This window comes from Leptinotarsa decemlineata, unplaced genomic scaffold, assembly GCF_025532065.1.
Source record: "Leptinotarsa decemlineata unplaced genomic scaffold, Ldec_3_MD MMD2_tig00004307_RagTag_RagTag, whole genome shotgun sequence".
Taxonomy (NCBI): Eukaryota; Metazoa; Arthropoda; class Insecta; order Coleoptera; family Chrysomelidae; genus Leptinotarsa; species Leptinotarsa decemlineata.
Window position 1 is genome coordinate 21,361,519 of NW_027412606.1, and position 21,046 is coordinate 21,382,564.

General features: G+C 34.5%; 1 long non-coding RNA gene across 1 annotated transcript in view; it reads left to right on the plus strand.

Annotated features, from left to right (window-relative positions):
* Positions 1–21,046, plus strand: part of LOC141484008 (uncharacterized) — a 146,176-nt gene that overhangs the window by 86,054 nt on the left and 39,076 nt on the right. The gene's annotated exons all lie outside the window — the stretch shown is intronic.

The window sequence follows — 21,046 nt, forward strand, 5'->3', positions numbered from 1 at the left end:
ATTAAACAAGATATTGTTCAACACGTCCCCAAATGAAATAGATCATAACGTTCGTCCTTCAATCTCTTCAAGTCAGGACAATGATATCAATAATAATAATAATGAAATTCAGATAAATAATTATCTTTTTACTTCCTTACCATATACCAGTGAAATTACACCCAAACTCACACGAATTTTCAAAAATATTGATAATATAAAAATTGCACACAAACCTATATTAACAATTAATTCCCTTTTTTCAAACTTAAAAGATAAAATCCCAAAAAAAATTCAATCTCAAGTGGTTTATAGTATCCCTTGTATAAGTTGCAGTGCTGAATACATTGGTCAGACTGCCAGATTATTAAAAGACAGAATATCTGCACACAAAAGTGACTGTAGACTTCATCCAGAAAGGTGTGCCCTTAGTGAACATGTTTATAATAATGGACATGTAATGGACTTTAACTCAGTAAAAATTTTGACCAAAGAGAGGAATGTTTCTAAAAGATTATTCCTTGAAATGACTTACATTTCGCAATCGCAAAATTGTCTGGATAAAAAAACAGACTTACAACATTTAAGTGAAATATATTCCTATTTACTTTTTATAGACAAAAATTGGAATTCCTGCAAAGACAACTCATTTGACATTACTTAAATTCGTTTATCAACTTATTAACAAAAATTATACACAAAACTCTTTCTTCTGGAGGCAACTGTAACTCTTTGATTAATTGCACCAGCGGCAAATGCCAAGTCTACTTCTTCTTCAAAATTTAATAAATTGACAAGTGATGTGTTTCTAACCTAAGATCACCACGTTCATTCTCAAATTTAAAAAAAAAACATTTTATGAATATTCCTCATTTAACGTATATATTTTGAAGCTTTCACTTATTTCATATGTCTTGTAATTTTACAGTTGTTATGTGTTTTTATCATGATCACAACGTTCATATTTTAATTTTACTCAACTCAATTGCGACCAATCTCACTAACATTGTAAGTATCCGTCGTCTGTTAACTTAAGTTCTGTATTAATTCAAAATCTATCATCTTAGCTCCCTGATGATGACAATAACCATTGTCGAATTATTGGAAATATAATGTTATAAGAGTACACTTGCGCTTCGCTGCTATCCCAAATAACTCCAAAGAATTGTTCGTAAACTAGTCAGCAAAGACTACCTCTCTCTCTCTCTCTCTCTATATATATATATATATATATATATATATATATATATATATATTATATATATATATATATATATATATATATATATAAATATGAAAGTTATTGAGTGTCTTGATATAGAAACAGAAGTTAATATCGGACATAGCACTCATGAAAGTGGCAAAACCATAGACACGTGTTTCGAGCTTTTGGCCCATCATCAGTATGGTGCAGCCAAGTGTAAGGATAGGCAACACTTGGTTACCAAAAGATAGAAATACAAATGCACTGAGCCACCAACAGGAGCCAACCGCACATTTGTGGTTTCAGTTGATAGATCTCGTGTTCACAAGAAAACTATCAAAATCACCACGGAGGCAGCTATAGCTACCTGCGTGACATCCGGGTCCAGGAAATTATACAAATATGAAAGTTATTGAGTATCTTGATATAGAAAAGAAGTTAATATCGGACATAGCACTCATGAAAGTGGCAAACCATAGACACGTGTTTCGGGCTTTTGGCCCATCATCAGTATGGTGCAGCCAAGTGTAAGGATGGGCAACACTTGGTTACCAAAAGATAGAAATACAAATGCACGGAGCCACCAACAGGAGCCAACCGCACATTTGTGGTTTCAGTTGATAGATCTTGTGTTCACAAGAAAACTATCAAAATCACCACGGAGGCAGCTATAGCTACCTGCGTGACATCCGGGTCCAGGAAATTATACAAATATGAACGTTATTGAGTGTCTTGATATAGAAACAGAAGTTGATATCGGACATAGCACTCATGAAAGTGGCAAACCATAGACACGTGTTTCGGGCTTTTGGCCCATCATCAGTATGGTGCAGCCAAGTGTAAGGATGGGCAACACTTGGTTAACAAAAGAAAGAAATACAAATGCACGGAGCCACCAACAGGAGCCAACCGCACATTTGTGGTTTCAGTTGATAGATCTCGTGTTCACAAGAAAACTATCAAAATCACCACGGAGGCAGCTATAGCTACCTGCGTGACATCCGGGTCCAGGAAATTATACAAATATGAACGTTATTGAGTGTCTTGATATAGAAACAGAAGTTGATATCGGACATAGCACTCATGAAAGTGGCAAACCATAGACACGTGTTTCGGGCTTTTGGCCCATCATCAGTATGGTGCAGCCAAGTGTAAGGATGGGCAACACTTGGTTACCAAAAGAAAGAAATACAAATGCACGGAGCCACCAACAGGAGCCAACCGCACATTTGTGGTTTCAGTTGATAGATCTCGGATGTCACGCAGGTAGCTATAGCTGCCTCCGTGGTGATTTTGATAGTTTTCTTGTGAACACGAGATCTATCAACTGAAACCACAAATGTGCGGTTGGCTCCTGTTGGTGGCTCCGTGCATTTGTATTTCTTTCTTTTGGTAACCAAGTGTTGCCCATCCTTACACTTGGCTGCACCATACTGATGATGGGCCAAAAGCCCGAAACACGTGTCTATGGTTTGCCACTTTCATGAGTGCTATGTCCGATATCAACTTCTGTTTCTATATCAAGACACTCAATAACGTTCATATTTATATATTATATATATATATATATATATATATATATATATGTTCATTGCATATTGGTGAGCCCGGTATATGAACGGGGCGTTGGTCCACCCAGCACTTCCCGAATATATTTAGGTATATACTTTTCGGAATACTCTTCAGTGGTATGGTTTTATTAATAGGCCCAATAGAGGGGTAGATTTTTTCTGAAAATAAAAATTTTACATATCCTTTAAACCTTTGTCAGCCCCATGCTGTTGGTCAGCCCATAGTTATACAAATCGCTATATGAAGAGCATCTTGGTCAGCCCTACAATGCTGCCACATCGAAGGGCTGACCAGGAACGCGATCCATTTCAGTGTATCATTGGATTTCATCGTGAGGGTATCAAGTGTTTTTAAAATCCTGGCAAATCCAGTTTTTCAGAGGTAAACTATGTGTTAGTTTACCGGAAAAATATATATTAGGAAAAGAAAAAGATGCCGTTACTATTGACTATTTATGTTTCATATAGTTTCTGTATTATGTATGATTGATTACTTGTTTATTTTGTGGTAATTCATGATCACTTTAATGAAATGAATAAAACACTTTTGTCTAAGTACCACTAGTTGATTTTATGTATACGACCAGTTTCGGGTTTGACCCCGCATTATTAAGTATTTTTTCAATACTTCAAATCAAATCAAAAATCTTTATTTCCGTAGACCTACGGACGGCATTGAAAAAGTCACATAACTCAGTACAATTACAATGAGGTCATAATCATATTACATAACATTCAGACCATAAAAGGGGTACAAAAATTAAAATTTTAAATTCCAAATCAGACTGAAAAAATTCATCAAGCGAATAAAATACCTTTTTCACATAATACTTTCCGAACTTTTTGTTCAGAGAGCTTTACACTAGTTATTTTTTAATGGATATTGGGAGCTTGTTGTACAGTTTTTTTGACATGATATGAGGTCCATTAGTCACCTTGGCTAACTTATGACTAGGAATTAAAATGTTATAGTTTTTTTCTCAGGGTGAAGCCCGAAAGAAGACATGTATCATCTCTGTCTAAAACTTGGAGCAATTTGATTTAACGTAGATTACGCAATTAAAAATATACATGCAAGTAATAGTTAATATATTCAACTTTGCAAATAGTGGTTTACAGGAATCGAGTTTTTTTTTTAAACAAATTGTTCTAATATTTTTTTTCTGGAAAATCAATAAGACACTGATTCTATTGCAGTTGCCAAAACAAATAATACAGTAACTAAGGGCAGAGTAAATATATGCATAATAGTAACTTTTAAGAATTTCAATAGACACAAAATTACGCAGATTCCATATAACGAAACAATGTGTCGCTAATTTCTTCAGTATGAAATCAACATGATGATTCCAATTGAGTTGGGAATCAATAAAAACTCCTAAAAAATTTTTATAGTTTACCTGTTCAATATTTTTAATCTCAGACCTAACCAATACACTACAATCAGTTTCCTGAATTGTAAAGAAAATGGTGTTGGTTTTAAGATTATTTAAAATCAAGCCATTCCTAGAAAAATAATTTTGCATGTTGAATACAGCATCATTTGCTCTTACTGACAATGTTTCACATTCCGAACCACTGACAGTAAAAGATGTGTCATCAGCAAATTGTATAGAGCACTGTGGATGATTAATTTTTGAAAGGTCATTAACAAATAAAATACATAGTGTAGGCCCCAAAACACTACCTTGGGGCACACCTGTAACAACGTTTCGAAATTCAGAGAAAAATGACCCAGTCTGAAGCCGAACTTTAACAACCTGTGTACGACCAGTTGAATAGGTTTCAATCCATTTCAGACTTGGACCACGAACGCCATGCCAAACAGTTCATCAAGAAGAAGACCATGATGACTGATATCAAACGCTCGTGTCAAGTCGAAAAGAACACTAAGTGATTTTTCATCGTTGTCTACATGATTATGTAGAGAAAGGATGGCATCCTGGGTTGACAAGCCCACTTGAAACCCATATTGGTTGTCAGATACGATATTGTATTTATTTAAAAAGGACACAAGTTTTGATATGATTCTTCAAATATTTTCGAAAATGGAGATAGTAAAGCAATACCTCTGTAGTTCGACATTACATGCTTATCGCTTTTTTTATAGACTGGGACGACCATTGCTTGCTTAAGTCGGGAAGGAAAAATACCTTCAGAGAAAGATAAATTGATTAGATAAATCAGAGGTTCCATTATTTAACCACACTGGAATTTTTCACACATGCGAATTTAATTATTTCCACGAGTTCAGTTTCATCTATTGGATAGAGGAAAAGACTCTCAGTTTTTACACAACGATTTTCAATGCCACCAGGTGCAGTATTTTTTACTAATGATTCACTGAATCGACAAAATAACTACTAAATGCTTGAGATATACCGGGACCATCGTCAACAAGTACACTATCGCCAATGTCTTAGATGAATCGTTTATAATAGTATTTTTCCTGATGATAGACCAGGCAGCATCAGATTTATGTTGAGCCTTGAGGAATTGATTATTAAAGTATTGACTTCTTGAGAGCACAATTTTTTGTCTATGATTTTTTAAGACTTGCTTATATTGACCCAAATAATGTACATTGGTTTGGCTCTTGTTCAAATTATAAATATCTCTGAGTAATATACCTTCTTCAACGATATCCTTAGTAATCCATGGTTTGTGTCTACTTGAATTTTGATTTTGTTTAATTTTTGAAACTGTTTAGGAAAGGATATATCAAAAGCTTGAAGAAAAACATCATGAAAATGGGAAAATTTAGTATTGAAGTCAAATTCAGTGAAGTATAGAAATTTGCACTTTTCATCCGATAATAAATTTATGAAATGGAGGATATTATGATCATCAAATTTCTCTTCAAAAAATAATGGTATATATCAGCGGCGACGAAATTTATAGGTAAGGTAATACTTGGTAATGGGGTCAAAACCGAAAACGGTCATATAAATAAAATCAAATATAGGTAATTAGACAAAAGTGTTTTTATTCATTTCATTAAAGTTTCAGTATTCCTACGAAATCTGCAATTGTTTGACACGCGTTAACTATTTTGGCGCGAAACTCTTTGAGAACCGTTACGATCTTTGCAATGGTCCTAATGCTATTTTGTTAATTGGCTTGCCAATATTTTGGTATACTTAGAGAATAATTAGAGAATATATGACGATTACAAATAAATATCATAGAATCTACTTAATTTTAAGTAATTCACTGTTTTCCAATTCCTAACTCAAATGAAATATTATTTTCCTGTGTTTTCATTCGTTCGAAAGGATGTTCCAAATTTGGTATATCGATTTGATGTGAATGTGTGTAGAAAGTAGGAAGTATTAGAATAAATATGATACTTCACGGAAGCTCATCAATTTTTTTTTATCAAATAGACGTTACAGTTTGTTCAGGACTGTTGTATTAAATATTCATTATGCATGTATTTCTTCAAGCATTACGATATCCATTTATCACTAGTGAATAATGAAATCATTACAGAAAAGCAAGTAGGCAAGTTCGTTGAATATGTCAATTTCATCCACCCGTCAATAAAATTTACCACTGAGAGGAAGGTAAATAATTCATTAAATTACCTTGACTCAACCATTACAAAAAATAACAATGAACATGAATTTGCAATTTTCCACAAACCATCTTACACGGACATTATCATACATAATTCCTCTACGCACTTTTACCAGCATAAAGTTGCTGCATTCAATAATATTCTTCATAGACTATTGAATAATTTCCAGAGAGAACTGAGTTTGATCAAACAAATCAAACAAAAACTACAAAAGCAAGCCATGGACCATATCTACCCAAATTCAAGATGCGATAACGTCAGTTATGAGACATTATCATTTTTGGCTGAACCAACCAATAATATTTTTTTGAAGAAAGACTGCGTAAACTTAGCTCACAGAAATAGTAATAGTCCGAATAATAGTGTAAGTGCATTTATTAAAAACAATAAAGACAAAACTTCGGTATCGGATAGATCAGGAGTATATCAGCTGAGTTGTGGCTCTTGCCCAAAACTGTATAATGGCCAAACAGGGAGATTATTTTCCAAAGAATTAAAAGCTTAGATGTAATTCTGTGAATAGAAAGACCAATTTCACATTTGCAAACCACCTTTTAGCAGAAGTACATGAGTTCAGTCATGAATATGACATGTTATATTTAGAAGAGAAGAGTTTGAAATTCAATCTTCTAAAATGTCAAGCAATCAATAGATTCAAGAATTCGGGTAACCAACTAAATGATCAATTAGAATTGAATAACCGTTACTGAATATTTTTCAAATGTGGGGACTGGGACATAAGCTCAGGTCATTTAATCCATTACAAACTCAAGAACTTGAAATGTAGGTACTTTAAATTTTAAAATTAGGTATACCACGCATTAAATTTGTAAAATATAGTAGATAAAGATACGCCCGAAGAAGCCATTGTATGGCGAAACACGTGTCGCGTTTTTATAAAACTGTTTAGTGGAACATTTTTGGATGTGAGTTTTAGAAAGTATTTTGAAGTGTTTTGTATGAGAAACTTTGCCAAAAATCCGACAGATATAATTAAACGCGACAAAAGTTTTTTCTGTTAGGAACTTGACAATAGAAATAATTGTTGTATACGTTTTTGTGAGAGATTGTATCAATTAATCTAAAAAGTCGTTCACTTATACTTCAAGGTCCTTCTTCACAGTAAATTAGAAATCAACCCTGAAAAATCATCGTTGAATTCCTGATAAAATCACTTATCCAATAGATGGCATATATGGGGTTATTTTGTTTGATATTTTGAAGAGGAGTGTGTACGCATCTTAGCGATACCTTATATTATTTCACAAAAATTAGGTGTTTCGGGAAATTTACATTACTGTCTTATTTATGGAGATATTGAACGTGGCTCCTTTTGAAAAAAATTCCCTATATGCAATCAATTATTTATATTTTGAGCTGTTTTGGAATCATCCGTATCTCTGAGTATAGGTTGGAAATGAGTCAAATCACTTTTCAGTATCGTCCTTCCATTTTTTATTTTTATCATTCATTTTGGATCCATTTTCAACCCGTTTGATATCTTGATAGAGTTTTTCAACACACTGATCTCATTTCAGATCATCAGACACGCACAGTTTTGAAAACAATAAAACCTTCTCAAAAACAAACTTGGTCTAAGGAGCAAAACGAAATATAGTCAAAAGTTTTTAGCTCCGAAAAAAAAAAGAAGTGCTAGAATTGAATTAGTTCTTGTTTGTATCTAAAATATAAGGAAAAGAAATATTCATTATTATTAAAAAATAGAAACTGGGCTGCAATCAAAGAATACGTTTACTGTTGTTATAGAAAGAAGAAATAATATTAATAAATTTCATTTGATATTTTTTTACCCATGTTGTAGTTTCATTTCATTAGAAATTATGTTATTTTTTCATACTACGTGTTTATTAGTTTACCGAACAATTTTTGTCAGCAGTTCTCAAATTGAAGAATAATATCCATTCAAATAAATGTTTATTCAACCTGATCAAATTTTTTCTGTGCTGAAATATTCCAAGTCTTTTTTATTTTGATTGAAATGTCTGCTGCAGGTTATAATCGATGATGATATGACGTATTCATCGTCATGAACAGTCAACATAATAAAAAAACATTGGTTTAATCTCTACTTCATTATGTTCAACCTGAACAACATCATACCTCCAAAAACTGAAAGGGAGTTTTTGAAAAAACTATTGCTAAGAAAAAGAGAATTGAAACTTATTACTAATATCTGTTTCACAAATTATATCTTACCTTTATGCTAGTCACTCAGAATTTTGTTTCGTCATAGAAAACATACTTAGTGCGATTTTTACTTAATTTTTGAACTAAATTATATATCGAAAATCCGTAGTGCTGCTGCGGATTTTCATATAGAATTTATTGAAACTGTAGACATTCTGGATATTCACTATTCATTTCTCAATAAATTCATTACCAGATCATTCATCACAATTTTAGATTTTTCGTTTGTGAAAAAATGTCATTTTTCATCTACTCATTTCTACTCAGTCACACTTCGATTATTTTTGTGCAGTCAGGTTTTCAAATCTACAATTTCAAAGTCAATTCCGAAGTTTCCTGCTTAATGTCTAAAATTGATTTACACAACGCGATTTCTGTTGAGGCGTCCATGCCAAATAATTAGAATTTGAAAATCTATATTTGAAAATACAAACAGGAAACGGTTTAAAATATGTCTGTCGCACCCCTACGAACGACAACCCTCAGAAGTATAAACTTGTACTAGCTATAGATTAACGAGGTCTTACATTTTAACGTGTGATTCCGAGCACTATATTGATATTTTCAACTTATAACATATTCAAATTTTTGTATCTAAGATAGTGCAGAGGTTAAAATTGCTTCGACAAGCTAAATGGAATAACGCACTGTTAGTAATTATATTATTATTATCCTAACTAGAACGGAAACAGTACATTTGCGTACTCGACACCGTTATCCGAAAAAGCTGATTTCGGGTAAGTAGTCGAATGTGGGAAAGTATGAGTTCAGATCAAGCATTTTTCTACAAGTAAATATGTTACGAAGCTCTGATAAAACTTTTATATGCGAAACAATTCCTGATCTAAATTGCTTGTATAGATATAGGGTGATGCACGCACACGAACGCTTGTACAAAAAACATACAAAACAGGAACTTTTTCATAAAATTCTACATCTCCCAAAAAATTTTCCATTTCTATTATAGAATTTCTGCACCACGACAATCTAGTTAGAATCATGAAATGCAAGTGCAGCGTTGCCCGATTGTGGGCTGACCAACATGCTATCCATTGAAAGTGTTCGTATAAACCTGGGCTCACAAAGACACTATTCACATCAGGTGTATACAATTACACAGCCACGCCTCCTGGCGAAGTTTTGTGAAAGTAGGTGGTGTATCAGCTATGTGTATATGGTGTAATGGTCGGCCCAACCGAAAATTTGCTAAACGTCATTTCACATGATAACATGTCCAAAAAACACTATATACAGTGGGAAACGTTGGTGAGCCCGAAACCGGGACGACCGACGTTTCCGAGGGCTGACCAGAGTTCACATCGTATATTCTACGGGCTGACAAATGACCGTTTACATATATATATATATATATATATATATATATATATATATATATATATATATATATATATATATATATATAATTTTATATTGGCTTTCCACAACATAAATTTATCACTTCTCAAGTTGGTACCATTATTTTCAACATGACACTTGACTTGAAACATTCCGTCGCAAGTTGTCTTTCTTTCATATCATATATTGGCCAAACCACATGGCCTCAATATCTAACAAGTATTTGGTTGGTTATCAGGCTAATCAGTTTCATACAAATCAAATATTACAGATGTACTATGTCCTCGTTTTTCGATAATTCCTGTTGCCTGACAAGAAAGTAATCAATAACAATTTTCAAAATTCATAACCTCAAATTTAAAAAAAAATTAATTTCACAAAAAACTTTTTATCAATTTGATTACTTACTTCTAGGTGAGTACTGAGAATTTATAATTATACAGTTCAATACAAAACTGTTCGATTCATTCATTCTTATGAGTGTATTCAGTTTCCCAAATCTATTCGATAACGTCAAAGTCTCTCCGAAATTGACTCAAGTGAATATTTGATTCATCTATGTTTTTTGAGATGCTGCGTATGTTTCTGTGAAAACTTTCAAAATCACCAATATTTTCCTTCATATATTTCTTGAAGTCTGTAACCTTTTCTATAATTTGTGTCATCAACGGTTCATTCTGGTACTCTTGAATGAAAGATTTTCTTTAATTGTGCTTAAAGGTACGTGAACGCGGTTTGGTGCCAAGTGGGTGATATATCTCATTTTTGAAATTTTTTCTTCTTTTTTTTCCTAAATTAGTACTTTTCTTGTTCGATCTCTTTAAATTTTCCACTTCTTTCCTGATCGATATGTTTTCTTTCTCAAGAGTACATACCCTATTCTTGAGTTTCTCGATTTTCATAAATACTCTAGTCTCACTAGCTTCAAAACAGTTTTTCATCCCCTTTCCATTTTTTAACACTTCTTCGAGTTGATTTTAATATTTTCGACATCCGGCATTCTATTCTCCAATTTGGTTCTTCAGTAGGTAAGAATTGGTGGGATCGGACTCGGACAAAATTTCTAGTAGACGAACAAGGCGGGTTGTGGGGCATGTCAAGGTTGCGCGGCGATACTTTAGTGAGTGAAAGGGAGAACGTGTGACGTAATCGATGGAGAGAAGGATGGAATGAAGTAGTGTAACAAAGAGACTTCTGGCGCAATGGGAGTGGGGGTAACCTATCAGCGTCATCGAAATCGACGCAGGATGGAACGAGTATAGTAGCGATTTAAGCGTGGAACTCCGCCCCTCGGCCCCCTCGGTACTTCACCTAACCTATCGGCCCCCTTGGTACTCCACCTAACCTATCAGCTCCCTCGGCCCCCTTCAGTCACGTGATTTTAATTAAAAAAGCTTATAGTTATGAGATTCGAACCTGGGTCGTCCGCGCCGTAGACATTGTCCTTAGCCTCTACACCATCGTAAGATATTGAAGTAACTGCGAATGTTGGGTATTTACAGCGTTAGTTTTGTCGGGACCGAAATTGACTCATTCATTATACTTGACAGCATTTTTATTTTTGATTTCCATAGAATGTAATTGTCATTATCATATTGAAGATAGGAAAATATACTTAGATTTGGGAAATAATTAATATTTCATGTAAAGAGGTGCATGTGTGTGTAAGAGCGAGAGGCGCGTGTGACGTAATCGATGCACAAATTTACGTGGCTTTGCGTATATTGAGAGATTCATTTGAATAATTTATCGTACAGAATTGTTTCATGTCCTGTTATCAGTAACCGCACAAAAATAGGCGCTCGATTCATCGATACAAAAGTATATGGAAACACCAAAGTTATAGAACACACAGAGTCATCTATGAGTCACTAGCTGAACTATCTATTGGTTGAAGAAGGACACTAGACTCATAAGACGCATCTGTCAAATGTCAATACATGCCAGCATGGCAGGTTCGGCGTTGCCAGTTGTACAATAAATCAATGGTTATGGAGTAATGTAGCGTTGCCGGTTTTGGAATTAATCGTGAACGACTCGATGAAAATTGGAAGCGTGAAAGTGATATATTAATAATAATGAATCAGATTTAAGAAAAATATTGACAATCTGCGATCCGTCATTGTATACGGGGTGTCTCAAAATACATCATTGAAAACAAACATGACGTCGAAGTGTACAGGGTGCGTCAAAATATACCATTTAAGAAAAAACATGTCGGTTCAACAGAAGTCTAGCACGTTGTTTTCCGTGCGTTTTCGATCGTTTTTCGTGCGTTACGATCGTTTTTCGTGCGTTTTTCGACCGTTTTCCGTGCGTTCATTCGTTATCGTTTCATCGTTATTGTCGTAACGGTTTTTCGTGTTTCAATATGGCAGTCATTTATCATTCAACGCGTTTCGCTAATCAAGTTGGCATCATCAGGAAATGACTAACGTCCATGCTTTGTCATATGAAGATTCATTTTGCGAATTTTCGTGCGTTTACGATCGTTTTTCGTGCGTTTTCGATCGTTTTTCGTGCGTTTTCGACCGTTTTCCGTACGTTCATTCGTTACCGTTTCATCGTTATTGTCGTAACGGTTTTTCGTGTTTCAATAAGACAGTCATTTATCATTTAACGCGTTTCGCTAACCAAGTTAGCATCATCAGGAAATGATTAACCTCCATGCTTTGTCATATGAAGATTCATTTTGCGAATTTTCAGACTCTTGAACGGAACCTTGTGGAACACCCAACCTAACTTCTGTTACAGAGTAGTGTCGGTCAGCCAATCAGAATGGAGAAATCAAATATCGCTCGATTGATTGTGCTAGATGAAATTGAACTGGAGAATGAGGGTCGAATAATAATAATAATAGTGATAAAACATTAAAAGCTTGAAAGTGACGTAGTCAGCGTGATAGGTGCTGGCGTGTGTGATAATGAATGAGTTATTACGAAGAATAATAGCGCAACTGTCAGAAGGGCACTGAGTTGTATATTTACTAATAATGATCGGATCGTCGCATACGGCATGTCAAATGAAAGGATAAGAAATGGAGAATTCGTCGACAGAGAAAAAACAAATTATGGCGTAATGAATATAATATCCAACGCCTAATGTGAAATAACATAGGAAGAATTGCAAATCCAACAAAAATCACTGAAAAACTTGTAATTAAAAATTGTTGGTTATGAACAACTATAAGTTTATTCCAATTGCAGAAGCTTGATTCAAAACGCAGAATTTATTGACAAAAAAATTAAAAAAATCATTGGATACTGAAACATGTGATATATTTGGATTCCTTAGGGTGAGAAGGTTTCGAATCCATCAAAAAACGACCACTTCCGGTTTCCACTTCCGGTCCTCCGATTTCGATGATTTCAACATCAAAGGATTCGTTTAGATGTCATGAAACATAATTAATCATTTGTCGAAGCCAAAAGGGCCTTATAACCTATTTTCATTATACTAGCAGCAACGGACCGATGTGGGTACTCATTTTAAATGATTTCATTTGTAGATTATGAAAAGTATAATATCGAGCATCTAATGTGAAATAGCATAGAAAGAATTGTACATTTAAAGAAAATCATTAAACATATTTGAAATTAAAAGTTGTTGGGTTATGAACAACTACGAGTGTAATGTAATTGCAAAAGTTTTATTCAAAACACATGATTTGTTGACAAAAAAATCAAATAATCATCGTATACTGAAACATATGGTATTTTTGGATTCCTTAGGGTGAGAAGGTTTCGAATCCGTCAAAAACAGGTCACTTCCGGTTTTCACTTCCGGTCGTCCGATTCCGATGATTTTGACATCAATGGATTCCTTTAGATGTCAAAAAACATAGTTAATCTTTTTACGAAGCCAAAGGACCTCATAACCTATTTTCGCTATACTAGTCGCAACAGGTCGATGTGGGTACTCATTTCAAATGATTTAATGTGTAGACAATGAAAAATATAATATCGAGCGCCTAATGTGAAACAGCATAGGAAGAATTGCAAAGAGAATCATTGAAAAAACTTCGGATCGCCACGTACATCATGTCAAATGAAAAGAAGAAAATTGCAGAATTCATCTATTAAGAAGAAATAAATATGGTGCAACATGTCAAAAGGGCACTAACCCACATCTTCATTAATGATAACTGAATCTCAACGTGCAGCAAATCAAATGAAAGGAAAACGAATGCAGAATTCATCAACAGAGAAAAAAAAACCGAGACGATGCCAAGAGGGCACAAAGTTGTATCTTCACTAATAATAGTCGCATCATCACATGTAGCACTTCAAATAAAATGGGGAAAAAAAAGCAGAATTCATGTGTTTGTTGCGCTATTCAAATCCAAGGTGACATGGATCAATGTTAACGCTGAATATGCATATAACAAAGACTCTTTGATTTTCTTTTGTTTCATTTCAGAATATGTCATCACTAATTTTTATATTCAAACCCAAAGTGACATTGATCACTGTCAATGTCGAATCTACATCCGGAGATATGCAGTTCTCAAAGCGACGAAACAAAGGCTCTTTGTTTCATTTTAAAATATGTCATCACTTATTTTACTATAAATACGTCATGCATGGCGAAATGAGTTAGTTGCATCCGTTGAAAGTGATACCAGTGACAAGTGCACCGATTCTATTTGAAAGTAAGTGTTTTAGATTTGACTCTTTCCTCAGATGAATTTATTCAAATGTAATTTAATTGAAAATTGGTGAGAATTGTTGAATCATTTGATTTCCAAAATTTTTTTCGATATATATATATATATATGTTGGATGATTTCAGTCAAATGTTTTACATGTCGTGGTTTGTTTGAGATAGTATTCGCATATATTGTGAATCAAAACATAAAGCTTTCATTTTTTATTTTTCACAGATGGATTTACAAAAGTTGAATGCAAGTTCGATCGTGAAGAGAAAGCCAAGTATCAAAGTAGTAGATTTGCCTGTGGAGATGCCGCAGAGGATATTCACTGCCAAATCGTGAAAGGAAAATTTGGTGAGGCGGTCTTGTTAGATTTGGGAGATAAAGTATCATTTCTGCCCCACCGAGTGACGGAGGGCGTATCGTCCTCACTTAGAAGAATTTTCATCAGGAAAATACGCTATTGTGTTCAAGGGTTGATGGACATTGGGAAACGAATCTTGTCGTTTCATTTGAGATTGTACAAAATTAAGGTTAGTACTGTTTCCAATTTTTCTTTGTTTTATAGGCAAAGAGTTTTTGGGTGTATACAATATTTTTTCATTCGAGTCAAAAATTCTCACTCACAGATATGATCCGCATAAAGTAGTGTTTCCATACAATATATTTCCTTCACTTAGTACGTGCAGAATATGTGTTTTAAATTCATTATTTTGAATGACACTTGATTTTTTTATTTTCATTATATGTGTAGCAATTACTTCATGGAAGACATTACCCTCTCTGTTGTCAAAAAATTTTGTTTAGTGTATGTTTTTATTAAAAAATCGAATTTATTTCAGTGTATGTTTTTATTGAAAAATCGAATTTATTTCAGAATAATACATCAACGTGTGCAGTATCAGTCAGAGTCATCTCAACAACAACATTCAAAACCGTCATAGCAACCTTTCCAGAACGAGTTTCAAATCTAAGCAGTTTCCATTTTTTCAATCTATAGAGGCTTGAATTTGTCGATATTCAGTGATTTGTTGGACAAACTGTGTCTATTCAATATATACACAACCGTAATGAATTTGGAAGACTTTGAAGATTCATCGTGGTGTGTTCCAAAATTCAAGAAAAACACGCCGTTCTGTATGGGTCATTTCAAAGGAAATTTGTTCAGCTGCAGTCTCAATAACGTTGATAATTTATATAAATGGCTTTATAATATACTACCAAAATAAATACAATACATATCACACACATCTTTTTTTGAAAATGAAAACTTATCTTATACAGGGAAAGTTGTCAAAAATGTGCAATAACAAAAATTATATACCAGATTTTATAGAGATGAAGAAACATCATATTGAAAGATACTAAGTTGACAAAAACAGGACATTTTAGAAATAAAGGAAATAAGTTTGTCTGTTATTTTAAATTCTGATTCGTTGGGTCGATATAACAAAAAGTGGCATTTTATATCATGAATTTTATTCAGGACACTATTATAGATTATTGACATTTGTCATTAAATTTCAAGTGTGATATTTGGAAATTCATTTCGTATTGTAGTTTTTTCGAAATTCCTTTCAAAATAGCATCCTTTGATATAGATACCGGACGAGTTCATTATGTGTAGATAACCTGAATTTCATTTTTATGACAATGTCGTTTGGTGTGATCACGAGTCCATTATAACAGGGAGTGAAATGAATTCTCAGACATATGAATATAACAAAGTAACGATACAGACAAATATGAAAAATCGTTATGAAATAATTCAAAGCCATGAATCGAAATACATGAATTGCTTCGATATTCTGAAACAAAAACACTCAGTATTTACAATTCCATTCATTATTCCAACTATCTTCAAAATGCACATCAAGCATTTTGTCGTAGTACGGTGACCGGAGCAAAGTTACAACTTCAGCATATGAATGTTTATAAATAGTGAGGTAGGTCAAGATCTTCAACAGGTATTACGAAATTCATTCGGTGTTCATTGATCACGAAAACGAATACAATGCAAATAATTTTCTTTATGACTATTCGTTCGATATTAAATATTATTACCTCAAAATATATCGAAATCATAACACGTTTGCGATTCATTTTTTCAGTTACACTTGAAAAGTGAGTTTCAGTTTGCAGAAATAATAGCCCACACATGTTGGAAATTTTGCCATAGTGTGGTGAAAATCGTATTGAAAATTCTACGAAATATAAGCGCATACATACAGAGTGAATCAATATTTGAAATACGTCGTTTGGAACCCCCCATAATCCTTCTCTATCGAATTTTGGCAGAAATAATGCTGAGTCGTATTGTAGAGTTAACGTTCGAAATTGGGGAAAGTGAAGTATTCAACAGTTTTGCGTGCTACGGTTATGCGTGCGTTTTCGAACAGTTTACGTGCCTTTATTCGTTATCGTTTCGTCGTTATTGTTGTTTTTTTTTCCTATTTCAATATGACAGTCATTTAACACTTAACGCGTTTCGCTTACCAAGTGAGCATCATCAGGAGATGACTAAAGTCCACGCTTTGTCGTATGAAGGTTCGTTTTGCGAATTTTCAGACTCCTGAACCGAACCTTGAGGAACAATCAGCCTAACTTCTGGTACAGAGTGGTGTCGTAAGCCAATCAGACTGGAGAAATCAAATATCAGTAGAATGATGGTTTTAGATGAAATTGAACTGAGGAATGTGGGTCGAATAATAATAATAATAATAGTGATAAAACATTAAAACTCAACTTGTGTTACAGAGTGGTGTCGGTCAGCCAATCAGAATGGAGGAATCAAATATCGGTCTACTAATAGTGTTAGATGATATTGAACTGGGGAATGTGGGTCGAAAAATAATAATAATAATGATAAAATGTTAAAACTTTGAAAGTGACGTAGTCAGCGTAGGAGGTGGTGGCGTGGTAGAAAATGTGTGAGGATTTGTGGAAATGAATGAGTTATTAGAAAAAAAAATGGAGCAACTGTCAGAAGGGCACTAAGTTGTATATTCGCTGATAATAATCGAATCTTCGCTTACAGCACGTCAAATGAAAGGACAAAAAATCCAGAATTCATTGACGAGAGAATACAAAGATGGCGCAACATGTCAGAAAGACATTAAGTCACAATTTCACTCATGATATTTGGATCTTAACGTGCAGCACATCAAATGAAAGAGAAACGAATGCAAAATGTTATCGACAAAGAAAAAAACAAAGACAACGTAACATGTCAGAAGGGCAATGAGCCGTATTTTCGTTAATAATGATTTGTTCTCAACGTACAGCACATCAAATGAAATGGAAACGAATGCAGAATTCATCGACAGAGAAAAAACAAAGATGGCGCAACATGTCAGAAGTGCACTAACCTGCTTCTTCGTTAATAAAAGTCGCCTCGTCACGTGCAGCATATCAAAGAAAAAACAAAAGAGGCAACCAAAAGGGCACTGAACCATATTTTCGTCAATCATAGTCGGATCGTCGCATTTGACATGATTCATTCACTCAAAACTGAAATATTTAGAAGATACCAAGGAGATCTCACGGTGACTATAAGTTCTGGTATGCTTTGTTAGGTATCGAATGATGCGTGCAATTTCGTTAATTCCAGCGACATGATTATTCCAAGACATATTGGTGTCATTTGAACCTCAAAAAACTTATCGAAGCAGAAGGTGGAACCCCAAAAAATAGGAGATATAGTACACCAAGTCAGTGACGAGCGGCATTTTTCTGCCGAAAATTTTTGAATTTCTTCAAATTTTCCAAATATCTGTAACAGAAAGACAAAAACTCAGTTGCGGAACGCTTCTATCTACTAAAGTTAAGTATGTGTCTGTAGTGGGTAACGAAGGTTTCCATAAATTCACTGGTTGCGCCCTCTGGAGGATGTTTGTTGCGATACATCATAGGTGACAATATTTATTGTTTATCATTTCGAATTCGTTGAATACAAGGGGTTTGGAAATAGAAAAAAACAACGTTTTAACGCTTTGTAGACGTGTTTGATGCTCTATGAGCAACACCCGTTATCCATATTTTCATTATTATCCCGATTGTATGACCACCAAACATTCAATATTATCGGGATTGAAGGGAGCTGATAGGTTAGGTGGGGTACCAAGGTGGTCGATAGGTTAGGTGGAGTACCAAGGGGGCACGCTGGATGGAACGAGTATCGTAGCGATTTAAGCGTGGAACTCCGCCCCTCGGCCCCCTTGGTACTCCACCTAACCTATCGGCCACCTTGGTACTCCACCTAACCTATCAGCTCCCTTCAATCCCGATAATATTGAATGTTTGGTGGTCATACAATCGGGATAATAATGAAAATATGGATAACGGGTGTTGCTCATAGAGCATCAAACACGTCTACAAAGCGTTAAAACGTTGTTTTTTCTATTTCCAAACCCCTTGTATTCAACGAATTCGAAATGATAAACAATAAATATTGTCACCTATGATGTATCGCAACAAACATCCTCCAGAGGGCGCAACCAGTGAATTTATGGAAACCTTCGTTACCCACTACAGACACATACTTAACTTTAGTAGATAGAAGCGTTCCGCAACTGAGTTTTGTCTTTCTGTTACAGATATTTGGAAAATTTGAAGAAATTCAAAAATTTTTCGGCAGAAAAATGCCGCTCGTCACTGACTTGGTGTACTATATCTCCTATTTTTTGGGGTTCCACCTTCTGCTTCGATAAGTTTTTTGAGGTTCAAATGGACACCAATATGTCTTGGAATAATCATGTCGCTGGAATTAACGAAATTGCACGCATCATTCGATACCTAACAAAGCATACCAGAACTTATAGTCACCGTGAGATCTCCTTTGGTATCTTCTAAATATTTCAGTTTTGAGTGAATGAATCATGTCAAATGCGACGATCCGACTATGATTGACGAAAATATGGTTCAGTGCCCTTTTGGTTGCCTCTTTTGTTTTTTCTTTGATATGCTGCACGTGACGAGGCGACTTTTATTAACGAAGAAGCAGGTTAGTGCACTTCTGACATGTTGCGCCATCTTTGTTTTTTCTCTGTCGATGAATTCTGCATTCGTTTCCATTTCATTTGATGTGCTGTACGTTGAGAACAAATCATTATTAACGAAAATACGGCTCATTGCCCTTCTGACATGTTACGTTGTCTTTGTTTTTTTCTTTGTCGATAACATTTTGCATTCGTTTCTCTTTCATTTGATGTGCTGCACGTTAAGATCCAAATATCATGAGTGAAATTGTGACTTAATGTCTTTCTGACATGTTGCGCCATCTTTGTATTCTCTCGTCAATGAATTCTGGATTTTTTGTCCTTTCATTTGACGTGCTGTAAGCGAAGATTCGATTATTATCAGCGAATATACAACTTAGTGCCCTTCTGACAGTTGCTCCATTTTTTTTTCTAATAACTCATTCATTTCCACAAATCCTCACACATTTTCTACCACGCCACCACCTCCTACGCTGACTACGTCACTTTCAAAGTTTTTAACATTTTATCATTATTATTATTATTTTTCGACCCACATTCCCCAGTTCAATATCATCTAACACTATTAGTAGACCGATATTTGATTCCTCCATTCTGATTGGCTGACCGACACCACTCTGTAACACAAGTTGAGTTTTAATGTTTTATCACTATTATTATTATTATTATTCGACCCACATTCCTCAGTTCAATTTCATCTAAAACCATCATTCTACTGATATTTGATTTCTCAGTCTGATTGGCTTACGACACCACTCTGTACCAGAAGTTAGGCTGATTGTTCCTCAAGGTTCGGTTCAGGAGTCTGAAAATTCGCAAAACGAACCTTCATACGACAAAGCGTGGACTTTAGTCATCTCCTGATGATGCTCACTTGGTAAGCGAAACGCGTTAAGTGTTAAATGACTGTCATATTGAAATAGGAAAAAAAACAACAATAACGACGAAACGATAACGAATAAAGGCACGTAAACTGTTCGAAAACGCACGCATAACCGTAGCACGCAAAACTGTTGAATACTTCACTTTCCCCAATTTCGAACGTTAACTCTACAATACGACTCAGCATTATTTCTGCCAAAATTCGATAGAGAAGGATTATGGGGGGTTCCAAACGACGTATTTCAAATATTGATTCACTCTGTATGTATGCGCTTATATTTCGTAGAATTTTCAATACGATTTTCACCACACTATGGCAAAATTTCCAACATGTGTGGGCTATTATTTCTGCAAACTGAAACTCACTTTTCAAGTGTAACTGAAAAAATGAATCGCAAACGTGTTATGATTTCGATATATTTTGAGGTAATAATATTTAATATCGAACGAATAGTCATAAAGAAAATTATTTGCATTGTATTCCGTTTCGTGATCAATGAACACCGAATGAATTTCGTAATACCTGTTGAAGATCTTGACCTACCTCACTATTTATAAACATTCATATGCTGAAGTTGTAACTTTGCTCCGGTCACCGTACTACGACAAAATGCTTGA